A 16,020-nucleotide genomic window follows, 5' to 3' on the forward strand; every position below is an offset into this window, starting at 1 on the left:
CAAAGACTCTGCTTCCACTGCCTTTTGAGGAAGAGAGTTCCAAAGACTCACGACCCTCAGAGAAAAAAATTTCTTCTCATCTCAGTCTTAAATGGGCAACCCCTTATTTTTAAACAGTGACCCCTAGTTTTAGATTCTCCCACAAGGGGAAATATCCTTTCCATATCCACCCTGTCAAGACCCCTCAAGATCTTGTATGTTTCAATCAAGTCGCCTCTTACTCTTGTAGACCCCAGCAGATACAAGCCTAGCTTGTCCAACCTTTCCTCGTAAGACAACCCACCCATTCCAGGTAGTAAACCTCTGAACTGCCAGTACTATACACAGTACTCCAGGTGCGGTTTCACCAATGCCCGGTATAGCTGAAGCATAACCTCCCTACTTTTGTATCTAATTCCCCTCGCAACAAATGACAGCATTCTATTAGTTTTCCTAATTACTTGCTGTACCTGCATACTAACTTTTTGCGATTCATTGAGATCTCCCAGTGGCCTGACTGCATTCTGCTCTCAACTGACACCAGCAAAATTAAAGAAACAACAGAACTGACTTTAAAGAGAGGTGTAAAACAAGATTTGCGAATGGTTCCAGGGATGAGGGACTTCAGTTACATGGATAGATTGGAGAAACTAAAGGGTCGAGAGGTGATTTGATGGAAGTGTACAAAATCATGAGGGGGTCTAGACAGAGTAGATAGCGAGAGGAACTGTTCCCGATGGCAGAAGGGTCGAGAACCAGGTGAAATGTAAGGTGAATGGCAAAAGAACCAAAAGTAGCATGAGGAAAAACTTTCTCTTATACAGCAAGTGGTTAGGATCTCGAATGCACTGCGTGAGTGAGTGTTGGAGGCAGATTCAGTCATGGCTTTCAAAGGGGAATTGGATAAGCACCTGAAAGGGAAAGAAATTGCAGGGCGACAGGGAAAGGGTGGTGGAGAGGGAATAGCTAAATTGCACCTGCAAAGAGCTGGCACAGGTTCAATGGGCTGAATGACCTCCTCCTGTGCTGTCACCATTCTAATATTCTATGATCTCATGGCTATGGGACGTTACTGGCACAGAGTGGTGGATACATTTGCCCACCGAACAACAGACATTTCACTGCAAAAGATCATTGGGTAGAATTTTGACTGCGTAATAGTGTAAAACAGGTGGTAGCGAATCGACAGCCCCTCTCACATCTCAATTTTTTTTTATTTTGATTGAAACCCATTGCAATAAAAATTGAGAGAAATGTAAACAGGCTGCAGACTCACTCATACCCATTCTACATTATTACAGAAAGTCAAAATCAGCCCCATAGCATGAAGTGTTTTGAAGCACTTTATCAATGTATAAATGCATATTATTTTGAGATAAAGCTCATATATTGGTCATTAGTCAAAAATGTACTTCCTCATAGGCAGTTAAGTGTTGCAGTTACAGATACGGTTTGTCTCCTGCATGCCACTGTGTGCAAATCAAGACATTCCTACTCTAATTCATTATTCCCTAGGATCTCAAAGCTCTGCAGTGCCTTATCCCTCTTTGTCATCCTACAATCTTTAGTTTTACAAAACCTCTGCTTAGCATCACCAATGATTTCTTGCTTTATCCCATAGACTCTTCCAGCACAGCGGGTCATTCTGCCCATCATGTTTGTGCCAGTTCTTTGACAGTGCTCTTCTCCCCATTTCCCTATACCCCTGCGTTTCTTTTCCTTTTCAAGTATTTATCCAATTCCCTTTTGAAAGTTACTATTGAATCTGCTTCCACTACCTTTTCAGGCAGTGCATTCCAGATCACAACTGGCTGCTCAAAAGATTTCATCTCCCCCCACACCGTTTTTTTGCCAATTGTCTAAAACTATTTCCCATCCTCTCTCCTTTATAAAACCGTGGTTTTGCCTCGCTCTTCAACCCTTAACCTAGTTTTTCAATGAATAGCCCCTTCCTCTTTTCTGTATTCCAGCCAAGCGATGTATCCGCGCTGGAAACTGACACAGAAACTGGCAAGGGATGCAAGATATCCGCGTTAACAGAGCAACGCCTTCATTTTCTGCCTCTCTCTCTCTCTCTCTCTCACTCACACACACACACACTAACCTTCTCCATCATGTCAAGATTACCCCCCTCCTTCCTCCCCCAAATCAGAAAACCTCGAGAAAAAATCCGCACCAAAACAAACCCCCACTCCCGCTAAATACGAGGTTCAATCCCCACCACCTCCCAGCAGAACAGCTGAGCTAAACTCGCCACCACACATCGAGAGAGAGAGAGAAAAATCTGCATCACCTCCCTGCCCCCCCACCCCCCCGCAACGCACAATGAAACAAATGTGTATCAGTCGAAGTATCCATCCACCTGCAGCTCGGTCGCTACATTGAGGAGATTCCCAGAATGAAGGGAAATTTCCCCTCCCCACCTCTCCCCAATCTTCACTCTCCTTCCCTCACCCCAATACAACAGAAGCTCAATGAAGAGCAAATCACTTTAAACCCCTTGACTCTCAGCAGGAAACAAATAACTGCAGTAAATCCGCCCAGAATTAACCAGGAATAATTTACCTTGTTTCTCTATCTCAATGTGAAGCAAAGAAATTAAATAGCTCCTTCTCTTCCTCCCTTTTAAAATTCCCGATGAGATGAAACAATCTAACCATCTCTTGGGTCTTTTGCGCTCTCCATTCCTCCAGCTTCACAATTAACATACACAGAGTGTGTGTGAGAGAGAGAGACAGAAAAAACCTTTTCCGGTCTGCGAAAAGTGGTGAGATGAATGACAGATAGAAAGATAATTAAGAGAAAGCTGGCCTCTGCTGGACAATCTCATGAGCTGCAGTAGCGACAATGTCTCCGTCTGGTGGGTTTTAAGCTTGTCCAAAGCCCTTCCTTGTTCGTCCTTCCCGTGAACTCACACTTGTCAAAGACTCCTTATTTGGAATATGATTCGCTCCCCTCAAGAATAGGGGGCTACTTATTCTCAAACCAAGCAAAGAAAGAACTTGCATTTATATATCACCTTTCACAATCACAGGATGTTCCAAAGCACCTGACAGCCAATGGAGTACTTTTTGAAGTTTTGGCGCACAGCAAGCTCCCACAAACAGCAATGCAGTAATGACCAGCTAACCTGATTTCAGTTATATTCGTTAACGGATAGATATTGGCCGTGACATCTGGGATAACCTCCCTGCTTTTCTTCGAAATAGTACCATGCAGATCTTTTACGTTCGTCTGAGAGTGCAGACGTCTCACCCAAAAGATGGCACCTCCGATAGCGCAGTGCTCCTTCAGTACTGTCAGCCTGAATTATGTGATTAAGTCTCAGTTATGAGGCTTGGAGCCCACAACTTTTATTGAAGATAAAGTGGTGCAGTATTCAAATAAAAATGTTTCAAGACATTTTTTGTAGGGAAGCTGAGAAGGCAAAACAGATGCTTTTTTAATATAGAGGTGCCTTGATATGCTACATTGTATTTTGCAATAATCACATTATATGTTTGTAAATCGATTGAAACAATTTTGTTAATTACTTCTTTCCAACAAGACACTACTTCTTTAAGACGTCTAGCAAGACAGTTTTGTTATGGAGAACTGGACAGGAACAGTTCAAACCAGCGATGCAATGTGCTAATCGTTGTATCGAGAAAGTTTGTCATCGATAGAAGATCCTAAGCTCATTTTGAACACCCGACCTCTGCCTTTATTTCATTGATATTATCATTGGCCATCTCATGTTGCTCTTCCCAAGCTCCCATTTTATCAATGAAACAAGTTTCTAGTTTTTTGTACATACTAAAATGGTCAAGGCCAGAGCTCCAGGGACTGGAGTTTATGATATTTACACTGACAAGTTTGACACATTGGATGAAACAAAAATACTGCAAATGCCAGAAATGCTCAGCAGGTTAACAACAACTTCCATTTATATATCCCCTTTAATGTAGTAAAACGTCCCAAGGTGCTTCACAGAAGTAGAATCAGACAAAAATAAATTACACCAAACCAAAGAAGGAGATATTAGGAAAAGTGACCAAAAGCTTATCAAAGAAGTAGATTTTAAGGAGCATCTTAAAGCATGAGAGAGAGGTAGGGATGCGGAGAGGTTTAGACAGGCTGAAAGCACAGTTGCCAGTGGTGGTGCGAATGAAGTCAGTGATGCACAAGAGGCCAGAATTGGAGCAACACAGAGTTCTTGGAGGGTTTTAGGGCTGGAGCACGTTACAGAAATAGGGAAAAATTTGTAGACATGGATGATAATTTTAAATTCCATGTTTTGCCGGAACAGGAACCAAGGTAGGTCAGTGAGCACAGTGCTGATGGGTGAATGGGACTTGGTGCAACTGAGGATATGGGCAGTTTTGGATGAGCTCAAGGTTTTGGAGGGGGAATATTGGAGGCTGGCCAGGAGACCATTGGAATAGTCGTGTCTGGATGTAACTAAAGCAGGAATGAGAGTTTCAGCAGCAGATGAGCTGAGGTGGGGTGGAATTGGGTGATATTACCCAGGTGGAAGTAGGCAGTCTTGGTGATGGAGTGGAAATTGAGTCAGAAGCTTAGCTCAAGATGCGATAGGACGTTGAGGTTGCGAACAGTATGGTTCAGCCTGCGACAGTCACCAGGGAGGAGGATGTAATTGTTGGCTATGGAATGGCGTTTGTGACAGGGGATGAGGGCAATGACTTTAATCTTCGCAATGTTTAATTGGAGGGAATTTCTGCTCATCCAGTACTGGATGTCAGACAGAAGCCTGCCAATACAGAGACAGTGGAGGCTTTGTGCATTAGGGTTGGGTGTTGTCAGCATACATGTGGGACCACACATTGTGTTTTCAGATGACATTGTTGAGGGGCAGTATATAGATCAGAAGTAGGAAGGAGCCAAGGATAGATCCTCAAGAGATTCCAGAGTTAATGGTATGGGAGCGGGAAGAGAAGACATTGCAGGAGATTCTCAGGCTATGGATGGATAGATAAGAATGGGGGCAATCCCACTCAGCTGGATAACAGAGGAGAGGTGTTGGAGGAGGCTGGTGGGGTCAACTATTTCAAAGTCTGCAGACAGGTCGAGAAGGATGAAGAGGGATAGTTTACCTTTGTCACAGTCACATAGGATGTCATTTGTGAATTTGATTAGGGCTTCTCCAGTGCTGTGGCAGCAGCAGAAACCTGATTGAAGAGATTCAAACATGGATTCGCAAGAAAGGAAGGGAGGTGAAAACACTTTTAAGGACTTTGGAGTGGAAAGAGAGGTCAGAGATAGGGTGGAGGTTTGGAAGGACAGAGGAGTCAAGTTAGGGTTTTTTTAAAGAGGGAATTGATGATGGCAGAAATGAAAGGAAGGTGGAGGAACCACAAGGATACGAACCATTTACAATATCAGTTAGAATAGGGCCAGAAAGGGAAGTTGGATGGTCAGTGGTCTAGTGGGAATAGGATTGAGGTGGGTCTTATGGACAAGATGAACTTGGAGAGAGCGTGAGAGGAGATAGGAGAGAAACTAGGGAAAAATGCAAGTTCTGGGCTAGGATAAGGGGAAACCATAAGGAAAGTTAGGCTTGGTGGGCAAGGAGAAGGGAGGAAAGCAGCAGATGCAATGAACGGATGGTTTCAGTCTTGGTAACATAGAAGTTCAGGTTCTCCGTGCACTTGTTGTTGAAGGTGAGGGGAATGTCTATGGTCTGAGGAAAGGTTTTGGATGTTAAATATCAACTGCCTTGCAGTTTTTCAGCGGATGCTGCCTGACCTCCTGAGAATCTCCAGCATTTTCCGTTTTAATTTCAAATTTCCACCATTATTTTCTATTTTCCCTTCTGTGAAATTTTACTTTAACCGTCGACCCAACTCACGATCTCATCTGGAAAATAATAGCGTAAAAATATTTTATAAGATATTTTATTCCTCCTGCCCCTTTCAAATCTACCCTGTGCCTGGCACAATTTCCACATCTGAGAATGTGGCCTGGCAGCAAACTTGCTCCTCTCTGACCTTGTTTTTGCTGGTCCCAATCTGGCCACTTGGGTGCTGTTATTCCACATACAGCTATTGTACTGTCTGAGGCAACAAGCAGCCCAAGTTATATGGTCAGCTGTACCTAATTCCACGAGGCAGTCTACCTAGCACCAAACGAATGAATGATATGCTTCACTGACCAGGTTGTTCATTTTAAACCTTAGGAGAAATGGGAGCTAAACTAACAAAAATGACTTGCATTTATAAATTCCTTTGTCATGTCATTGAAACTAAAATTCATTGCTCATGAAATATTGTTGGAGTACACTGACTGTTGCTATGTTGGCAAAATGTAGCAAAAACAATGCAACACTACGTTTTGATACAGTAGGCTCAATGGGTTGAATGGCCAACTTTGGTTCCTGTGCTCCTAAGCCTTAAGTTAGAGAGAGATTTTGGTCTAAATTAAATATAAGTTTATATTGGGCAGACAAAGTTAAAACAACATTAAAATAACAGGGATAAAATGCCTTGGCTCCTTCGATTCATTAGAAGCCTGGCATACATCTTTAGTTAGACGTTGGGACACATATATTTCATTCTTGTGTGAAATAACGCCAACAGGGAATGGCTGACTGCCATTATCCAGCTTGACTTGCTGGACTGCTTCAGAGGGTTTCCATTAACAGCAGTGCGATGCTTTTTGGAAGAGTTAGGATTCATTGGCTCACCCTATGTCACATTAGGGACTTCATTCTACTGCAGCTTGATATTGTTGGTAGCATTTTATGCAAGTATTGGCTCTCACACAGCACCAGAAATTAGACCATTCTGTCAGCGAACTCTGGGGCGATGGTGTTCACATGCGCTTGCTGCCCTTGTCCCTCTAGGCAGTTATGGGATGTTGCGTCAAAGAAGCCTTGGTGAGTTACTGCAGTGCATTTTCCTAAATAGTACAATGTGGCTGCAATGTATATTATTATTTAGGAAAATGCACTGCAGCAACTCCTCAAGGTTTCTTTGACAGCACCTCCCAAACCTGCAACCTCTCTAGGTCCCTGACCTAGAAGGACAAGGGCAGCAGACACATCAGAAAACCAGCACATCTGAATTCCCCTCCAATTTACACACTATCCTGACTTGGACATGTATCCCAGTTCCTTCATCGTTGCTGGGTCAAAATCCTGTAACTCCCTACCTAACAGCACTGTGGGAGCACCCTCACCATGTGCACTGCTGCATATTAAGAAGGCAGCTGACCACCTCTTTCTCAAAGTTGACTAGGAATGGGTAATAAATGCTGGCATTGCCAGTGACGCCCATATCCCAAGAATAAATACTAAAACAGTCTTACTTTGGTTAACAAGTTTGGCAGAATTTCCACAGAAGTATATACTCCAAAGCCCAAGTATTCATTCCTAAAACAAAACTACTGTTCCTGTTTTCAGAATGAAATGAATAATGAGAGAACCTGAGATGAGGTGTGTTGATTCTGGGTGGTCAGACAAATTCAGGATATTTGATCCATTGTTGCCCTCTGCTGGTACATAAGAGCATATTCCCAGGACAAATGATTCAATCTCAGGGTTTTCAGTGAGACTGGTCCACCACGAGTTGCTTTCAACCCATTATTAAGGAGATTTCTCCTGGGTTTTAAAATTCCAATGAGCAAGATTCACAATCCCAGTGATGTTGCTGCATAGTCTTCTATTAAAACCCCTTTACATAACTCAATCAATGTCACCCATGGCTCAATTAATAGCATGCTTGTCTTTAAGTTCAAAAGTTGTGAGTTCAAGTCTTACTTGGTAGACAAAATCTAGGTTGATGCTCCTGGTGCAGTAATGTGGGGATACTGCAATGTTGGAAAGTGCTACCTTTTGGATTAAAAGTTTGCCCTTTCAGTGAAAGATCTCACAGCACTATTTCAAAGAAGAGCAAGGGAGGAGAGTTCTGGCCAATATTTATCCCTCAACCAGTATCACTAAATCTGGTTATTTTCACATTGCTACTTGTGGGATCTTGCTGTACACAAAATGGCTGTCACATTTCCTGCATCACAACAGTGATGACCCTTCAAAAGTTCTTCATCAGCCTTAAAGGTGGTGGACGAAGATTCAATAGCAGTTTACAAAAGGGAACTGGATACATACTTGAAAAGGAAAAAACTGCAGGGCTATTAGGAAAAGGGATTAGGGAGTGGGACTAATTGGATAGCTATTTCAAAGATGCTCTTCTGGCATAAATGTGATGGGCTGAATGGCCTGCTTCTGTGCTGTATGTTTACATGAATAGCACAAGATTATCGCTGCCTTCGGAGAATACTTGGCATCAGGTGGCAGGACTATATCTCCAACACAGAAGTCCTTGAAGCGGCCAACATCCCCAGCTTATACACACTACTGAGTCAGCGGCGCTTGAGATGGCTTGGCCATGTGAGCCGCATGGAAGATGGCAGGATCCCCAAAGACACATTGTACAGCGAGCTCGCCACTGGTATCAGACCCACCGGCCGTCCATGTCTCCGTTATAAAGACGTCTGCAAACGCGACATGAAATCGTGTGACATTGATCACAAGTCGTGGGAGTCAGTTGCCAGCATTCGCCAGAGCTGGCGGGCAGCCATAAAGACAGGGCTAAATTGTGGCGAGTCGAAGAGACTTAGTAGTTGGCAGGAAAAAAGACAGAGGCGCAAGGGGAGAGCCAACTGTGCAACAGCCCCAACAAACAAATTTCTCTGCAGCACCTGTGGAAGAGCCTGTCACTCCAGAATTGGCCTTTATAGCCACTCCAGGCGCTGCTTCACAAACCACTGACCACCTCCAGGCGCGTATCCATTGTCTCTCGAGATAAGGAGGCCCAAAAGAACAAGATTCATGAGGTGCAGAGGGTTTCTCCTCTTTCCTTACTCTGGCTGTGGGGTGGGGTGTTGTATGTTTCATTTTATGGAGGTGAACTCGGAATGAGGTCTGGGTCTTGCCCAAGAGTAACCCTGAACATCACCGTTACCAGAAGCTGGTTAGAAATCTCCATTTCAGCATGATTATTTTCCAGTCTTCCACCAAAACCTCCGCACTGATGTTCTCCCACACCCAGTCTGCCTTTACGATTGTGCAAAATTGAAAAATGTGCAACATTTCAAACTCACCTTCTGCGCTCTGCGGTTCTGGTGAGACACTGGGCTCTATGTTATCACCTGTGAGTGACTGGTTCCCTTTGGACTGGTGTGTACATCTACAAGGGTTGACATGGAGACTCTGTTATCGCTCAGCTTCACACAGACTTGCAGTGTTACAAATCATTCTTGCTTCACGAGTAATTTATTCTTTGCGTAAGCAAAAATCCTTTGGTATGAACAATCCACATTAAAAAAAACACTAAAAGTGGCTCATGATGGGCAGTTCTCAGTCAAGTAATTATTTACCTGTGCATAATATCTGGCTTTAGGAGTGGCTGAGATACTCGAAGAGAGGCAGGGCGTTGATTATCATTTGTGGACCTTGGCATGTCTCCTGTGTTGGGCACTACAGCAGAACTCCCTCGGGCTCCAGTCAGTACAGACAGCCTCTTAGAATCACTGCAGCGAGGAGACTTGGAGAGATTGGACTTTGCTCTGACTTAATGTCGCAGTTTTTAAAAACACACAACTCCTGATTGTCTGACCAGTAAAGCGAACCTCTGAATCTCATTAAGAAAACAATCAAAACTCAACCAGGTACGAAAGGTTTTATATTATATTTCAAACTCTTTTATACGTTTACTTGATTCCTTGTGGATAAGGGCTTGACCCAGTGTAGTACTGAAGCAGGCGGACCGGTTGGTTAGAGGTTTGATTGCCAATATATGCTGAGTTAGCTTTGGTTCCACAATTGGCCTTGTACTGTCAGGAGCAGAGAAAGGGATGATCCCACCCCTGATCATTAGCTAGGGATGCTCATTAAAAATATGTGTGTACCTATGTGTTTGTGTGTATACTCCCGTGCATACAAAAGAACATAAGAAATAGGAGCTGGAGTCGGCCATTTGGCCCCTCAAGCCTGTTGTGCCATTCAATAAGATCATGACTGATTGATTACCTCAGCTACACCTTCCTGCACTATCACCGTATCCCTTGATTTCCTTAGTGCCCAAAAATCTATTGGTCTCAGCCTGGAATATACTTAATGACTGAGCATTCTTTGGGGTTGAGAATTCTGAAGGTTCACAACCCTCTGAGTGAAGAAATTTTTCCTCACCTCAGTCCTAAATGATTGACCCCTTATTCTGAGACAATGACCCCATGTTCTAGACTATTCGGCCAGAGGAATCATCCTCCCAGCACCAACGCTGTCAAGCCTATTAAGAATTTTTATGATGTGTGTATACCGTGTGTGTGAGACGTATTGCCAGAGGCACTGCCAACACCCCAATTTCCCTCTCTGTCCCCCCTCCGCCAGAAAGCCCAGACTCCTTGTTGGGGTCTATTGCTGCAGAGAACGTAGCTCGGGTTTGAAACTGTGCAGCGGTAAATGTTCTGCAGAATCATTCTTCAGATTAATTGGGCGGGAACTGTAAGACCGGTGGAGCTGTAACCGAGCCCGGGCCGTCGCCTCACTATAGGAGTAAGGCAGCAAACTGAAGAGCAAATATCTGCAGTCGTGTGGTTTCAGCAAGGTCTTTATCTTAGCGAGTTTACTCTTGGTCAAGAACCACATCTCATTCCCCGTTAGCCCTCTCTGCTAAAACAAAACATGCAACATCTCCCCAGCTAGAGTGAGAAAAGAGGAAAAAACGTTTGCACCTCATCGCCCTCAAACTATTCATAAAATGACACAACACAGAAGGAGGCCATTTGGCCCATTGTGCCGATGCTGTCTTTTTGAGTTATCCAATGGGCAGAATCTTACTGTCTTAGTCTCTGAACAAGGGCCAGGACCATACGCGTGTCCCGATCCCAATGGTCTATGAGTCTTGTCCGCCTATGCTATCATCCCGGTGGCAGCCAATTAGGAGGGAGCCCTGTCCAATTAGGGACAGTGGCTGGGCTCCCCAGACGGGAGGGCCAATGGGAGCACCCGAGGCTCTGGGTGGCTGGCAGCCACACAGGGAGAGGTGAGGTGGGTGCTGCTGATGTAGGAGGGAGACCGCAGTGGGGGGTTGCGGGGAGACAGGAGGGGGCTCTCTGAAGAAGTAAAAAATCTGTGAAAATAAGTGTGGCCACAGTTGCCAGGCCATTGTTGTGGAGGGGGAGCCCCTCAGCAGGATGATATGTAGCCACAGCTGTTGACTTCTGGCAGATCTGGAGAAGGGGGAGATAGAGTCATAGAGTCATAGAGTTATACAGCACAGAAACAGGCCCTTTGGCCCATCATGTCCGTGCCAGCCATCAAGCACCTATCTATTCTAATTTCCATTTTCCAGCACTTGCACCGTAGTCTTGTATGCTATGGCGTTTCAAGTGCTCATCTAAATATATCTTAAGTGTTGTGAGGGTTCCTGCCTCTACCACCCATAATGGAGGCCACGCTGGCACCCTGGCCTGCTGCCAGGAGGCTGCCTCCAGCCATCTGCCAGGATTCGGCCTCAGCAGAGGGACCCATCCACCGCTGGTAAGATCTTGGCGGTGTCCCCAATCTGTCCCCAAGTGGCCATTTAATTGCCACAACTGACTACCCACCATTGCTCTTATGACCCCGCCTATTGCAAGGTCGCTCGGAGGGGGGGATCGCGTTGTGCAGCCTACCCAACTTCCTATTCTGCAGGTTTGTTCCTGGTGTTACCTTCAAACCAACCTCAGTGGAACCTGGAAGATTCTGCCCAATTGGCCCCACTCTCCCCATAGCCCTGTTAGTTTTTCTTTTCCTTTTTAAGTTATATATCTCATTCCCTTTTGAAAGTTAATATTTAATCTGCTTCTACCACCCTTTCAGGCAGCACATTCCAGATCACAACTCACTGCGTAAACATTTTTTCACCTCATCTTCTTTTATTAATTTATCTAAATCTGTATCCTTTGGTTACCAACTCTCTTGCTAGTGGAAACAGTTTCTCCTTATTTATTCTATCAAAACCTCTTAATTCTGAACACCTCCAGCAAATCCCCCTTAATCTTCTCAACTCTGATGGGTACAATCCAGCTTCTTTAGTCTCTCCACAAAGTACTTCACCCCTTTTATTTTCTCTATTCATTTCTTTCCTCTTATTTTCCTTTCATCTAAAATAAAAGATGCTGGTGAGGGAAAATGAACTGAGGGAGTGTGCACTGTTAGAGGGGGTGTCTTTCAGATGAGACATTAAACTGATGCTCCCTCTGCCCTCTCAGGTAGTTGCAAATGACATTATTTCGAAGAAGATCGTGGGAGCTCTCCCTGGTGGCCTGGCCAATATTTATCCCCCAACCAACATCATTCAAACAGATTAACTCATATTGTTGTATGTGGGGCCTTGATGTATACAAATTGGTTGCTAAATACTGCTCCATCTGCACACACATCTCTTCTGGATTATAAATCTCACTCCTTCTTCCCTGACATGGACAAACTCATGGGTTGCGATGTAGCTCTACTTACAGATGGAGGGATTATAAATGGAGAAATGTTAGGTGCTGACAAAGCGCAAGATTTTTGATTGCATATCAGCAACATTTAGTGCCACTTCCAACATACACAAAAACAGCCAGGAGAAGGCAAGAGAAATCTTGGAAATTAACAAAGAATGCAGGAATGAGGTGGCAATCCTGAGGCAGTGTGATTCCTATCAAGCGTGGCAGTTTTGGTAACCTTGGATGTGCTCCAGTAGCCTTTCCAAGGTTACGGACAAGTTTGAAGTGATTTAGTCAGAGACGCCAGCCGGTTCCATTTAACACAGACGTTTTTGTAATTGAACTCTGGTTTTTTCCATAAATTCTTCAAGATTTTGCTATCTGAAATCTTGTGCACAAATTTAGTCCTATAATCTGCAACTTTGCGACTGATTTTTAAAAGTGGGGGAGGGGGAGAGTGAGGAAATGGAGTCGAGACTCAAGGGAGCTGTTTGCTGAGAGTGCCAGTCATGGCTCAGTGGTCGAACCCCCGCCTCTGAGACTTGAACAGCATGGGTTCAAGTCTCGCTCTAGAGGTTTGAGCACATAGTCTAGGCTGACACTCCCATTGCACTACTGAGGGAGTGCAATATTGCTGGAAGTGTTGTCTTCTGGATGAGACGTTAAATGGAAGCCCCGTCCCCTCTGGGGTGGACGTAAATGATTCTGTGGTTCTGCTAAAGGAAGAGCAGGGGAGTTTTTCCCAGATGTGCTGCCTAAGACAGTTTAGTTGACCATTATCTCATTGCTGTTTGTGGGACCATGTAGTGTGCAAATTGGCTGCTGTGTTTATTGCATTATAACAGTGACGAAAGAAAATAACTTTCATCAAGGTATGTTAGAGCTGGCAACTGATTGTATCCAGGCAACACACTGGGTGCAAAGGTCATCTGTGTAATATCCTGGTGGAAATGATAAGTGAATCACACCATCATGCGAAAAGGCCTACAAAGCTCTGCCACAGACAGATTTTACAGGGTTTCTAAATAGATTTCAACAAACTGAAGGTCAATAGCCCCTGAGCTCTCCCTCCATCCAGAGTCTGACTGAGACCTGACTAAATGTATTAACAATATAAAATAAGCAGGTGAGGTTTTAATTTATTGATTTCTTCCTGCTCGGTTTTCTTCCTCCCTTCTCCTCTTGCTGGGATACAAGTTCCTCGGAGGGCGACAGCTCTACAGAATCTCACCCAAGTACCCATTCTAAACATGTTGGGGGCCAATAGTGAGTGCTTGGCAGGCTATTTGACCATGGGGGACATTAAATGTTAGTTGCAGCTCAGTAGGTAGCACTCTTGCCTCTGAGTCAGCAGGTCATGAATTGAAATACCACTTCAAAGACTTGAGTACATAATCTGGGCCGACTGACCATCCAGTGCAGTACTGAAGGAGTGCTACACTGTCAGAGGTGCTGTCTTTCAGATGAGATGTTAAACTGTGGATCTGTGCTGTGTCGGGTGGACATTAAAGGCCTCATGGCACTATACAAAGAAGAGCAGGGAGCTTTCACGGTGTCCTGGCCAATATATCTCCCTCAACCAACACCTAAAATTAATGATTTAGTCATTTATTTAATTGCTGAAAGTTGTGGCAACCGAATCTCACTCCAGAGACTTGAGGACATAATCTAGGCTGACACTCTGGTGCACTACTGAGGGAGGTGCCTTCTGTCAGATGAGATATTAAACTGAAGGCCCATCTACCCTCTCAGGTGGATCCCATGGCACTGTTCAAAGAAGAGCAAGGGAGTGTCCCTCAGCCAAAATAATGATTACTTGGTCTTTAACTCATTGCTGTTTGTGGGATCTTGCTGTGCACAAGTTCAGGGGCTATTGCCTTCAGCTTGCATTTCCCTGCATTATAACAGTGACTACACTTCAAAAATACTTCACTGGTTGTAAAGTGCTTTAATTTATTTTGGAAGCTGCTATATGAATGCAAGTTCATTCTTAATAACATCAATGTGCAAATCGCATCCTCACATACACAGCGCACAGAATCTTAAGCACTTTTAAAAATAATCGCGGGCAGGACAATTTCCACGTCCCGACGTTGTGCTTGCTGCCAGCATACCCGGAGGAGGCCAATTAAGCATGGCGGGCGAGTTCCTGAGGCTGCAGGCCCAATCAGAGGGCCTGCTGCAACCTTTAAATGTTGACAGTCCCACCAGCTGACGTGGGAGCTTCTACTGCAGGATGGGGGCCGCGAAGTCACCTCCATCTTGACGCAGCCACTGAAGAGGTTGGAATTCTTTTAAAAATAAACTCTGGCCACAGCTGCTAGGCCACCCCTGGGGAGGGGAAACCCCTCTTCAGGATGGCCTGCAGTCGCAGCTGGGGATCTGCTGATCCCTGATGCTCCAGTGGTGGGTGGGGCTGGTAAGGACAGGAGGTCTCACGGGCACCCCCTTGGCCAGCTGCTGGTAAGCCGCTTCCAGGCACCTGCCGGGCTTTGGCCTCAGTGGGGGGCCAGCCACTGCTAGGGTGAACCCGGCGGTGTCCCCATATAGCCCACAAATGGGCATTAAGTATTCAAATTCGCTACTCACCCCCACTGGGCGGAGAGTCGTTGACTTTGATGACCTGCCTCCGCAGGATCACCCGGACGCAGGAGCTCATGAGGCCACTCACCCAACGCCCTCATATTTAAGTTTCCTCCTAGTCCCGCCTTCAAGCCCGCCTCTACAGGACCAGGAAGATTCCAACCAGTGTATGCTTCTATAAGCGTTCCCACCATCCTTAAATTCCTGAAGATGCTGTAGTTTCTTCCCTGTACTCCTCTCTTCACCTTTAAGACCCTTCTTAAAACCCTTAGTCAGCCTTCCCAAATTCTCCATCTTTATCTCAGTCTCTACTTTTCTCACACCTTTATGAAGTACCTTGGGATTTATTTTTCTACGTTAAGGGTGCTAAGTTGAATGTAAGTTGTTACTGTTGAGTTGCAGATGTGAATCTTTAGATAATGACCATTCTTCCCATTGGGTGCTCCTGTGGTAGTGCTAGCCTTTTTTTTGTATATAACTTCTTTGGGATAAGCATTAAATAAACCTATACAATGGTGGTAGTTGTGACTTTGGGGCTATATTGTAAAACAGGTGATATTGCCCCTGATTTTCATTTTCATTGATCCAATATCAAACAATTGATCCAATATTTTACGGCCAACATCAAAATAACCTCCAATGACTCTTGAAGCCAATATCTCAGTTTCAATTTTTTTCTGCCTTAAAGCTTATGTGTAACAATCAGTGAGAGAAAGCTTTCTTCACATTTATTCATAGGATGTGGGCATTGCAGGCAATTATTGCCCATCCATAATGGTACATCTGAGTGGCTTGCTAGGTCAGTTCAGAGGGAGGTTAAGAGTGAACTACATTGCTGTGGATCTGGAGTCACATGTAGGCCAGACTGGGTAAGGAGGGCAAATTTCCTTCCCTAAAGGACATTAGTGAATAGATAAATTTTTTTAATGACAATCTGGTAGATTTATGGTTACCATGACTAAAGCTAGCTTTTTTTAATTGCAGATT

At 44.6% G+C, this 16,020-nt stretch overlaps 2 protein-coding genes across 4 annotated transcripts in view; one reads left to right on the forward strand and one right to left on the reverse strand.

Annotated features, from left to right (window-relative positions):
* Nucleotides 1-9,158, reverse strand: part of pik3c2b (phosphatidylinositol-4-phosphate 3-kinase, catalytic subunit type 2 beta) — a 179,086-nt gene extending 169,928 nt beyond the window's left edge. The window contains exon 1 of one of the 3 annotated variants that reach the window (XM_068057433.1): nucleotides 9,079-9,158. The gene's annotated coding sequence lies outside the window, so the exon portion shown is untranslated. Of the gene's footprint in view, nucleotides 1-2,544; nucleotides 2,699-3,109; nucleotides 3,131-9,078 lie in introns of those variants that run through there. The other 2 variants (XM_068057435.1, XM_068057432.1) reach the window with 2 other exon arrangements.
* A 263-nt stretch (nucleotides 9,159-9,421) lies between these two features.
* The window catches only part of eps8l3b (EPS8 signaling adaptor L3b), a 90,560-nt gene continuing 83,961 nt past the window's right edge, over nucleotides 9,422-16,020 (forward strand). The window contains exon 1 of the mRNA XM_068057437.1: nucleotides 9,422-9,645. The gene's annotated coding sequence lies outside the window, so the exon portion shown is untranslated. The remainder of the gene's footprint in view (nucleotides 9,646-16,020) is intronic.

The sequence above is a fragment of the Heterodontus francisci genome, chromosome 25 (assembly GCF_036365525.1).
Source record: "Heterodontus francisci isolate sHetFra1 chromosome 25, sHetFra1.hap1, whole genome shotgun sequence".
In the NCBI taxonomy this organism is placed as follows: Eukaryota; Metazoa; Chordata; class Chondrichthyes; order Heterodontiformes; family Heterodontidae; genus Heterodontus; species Heterodontus francisci.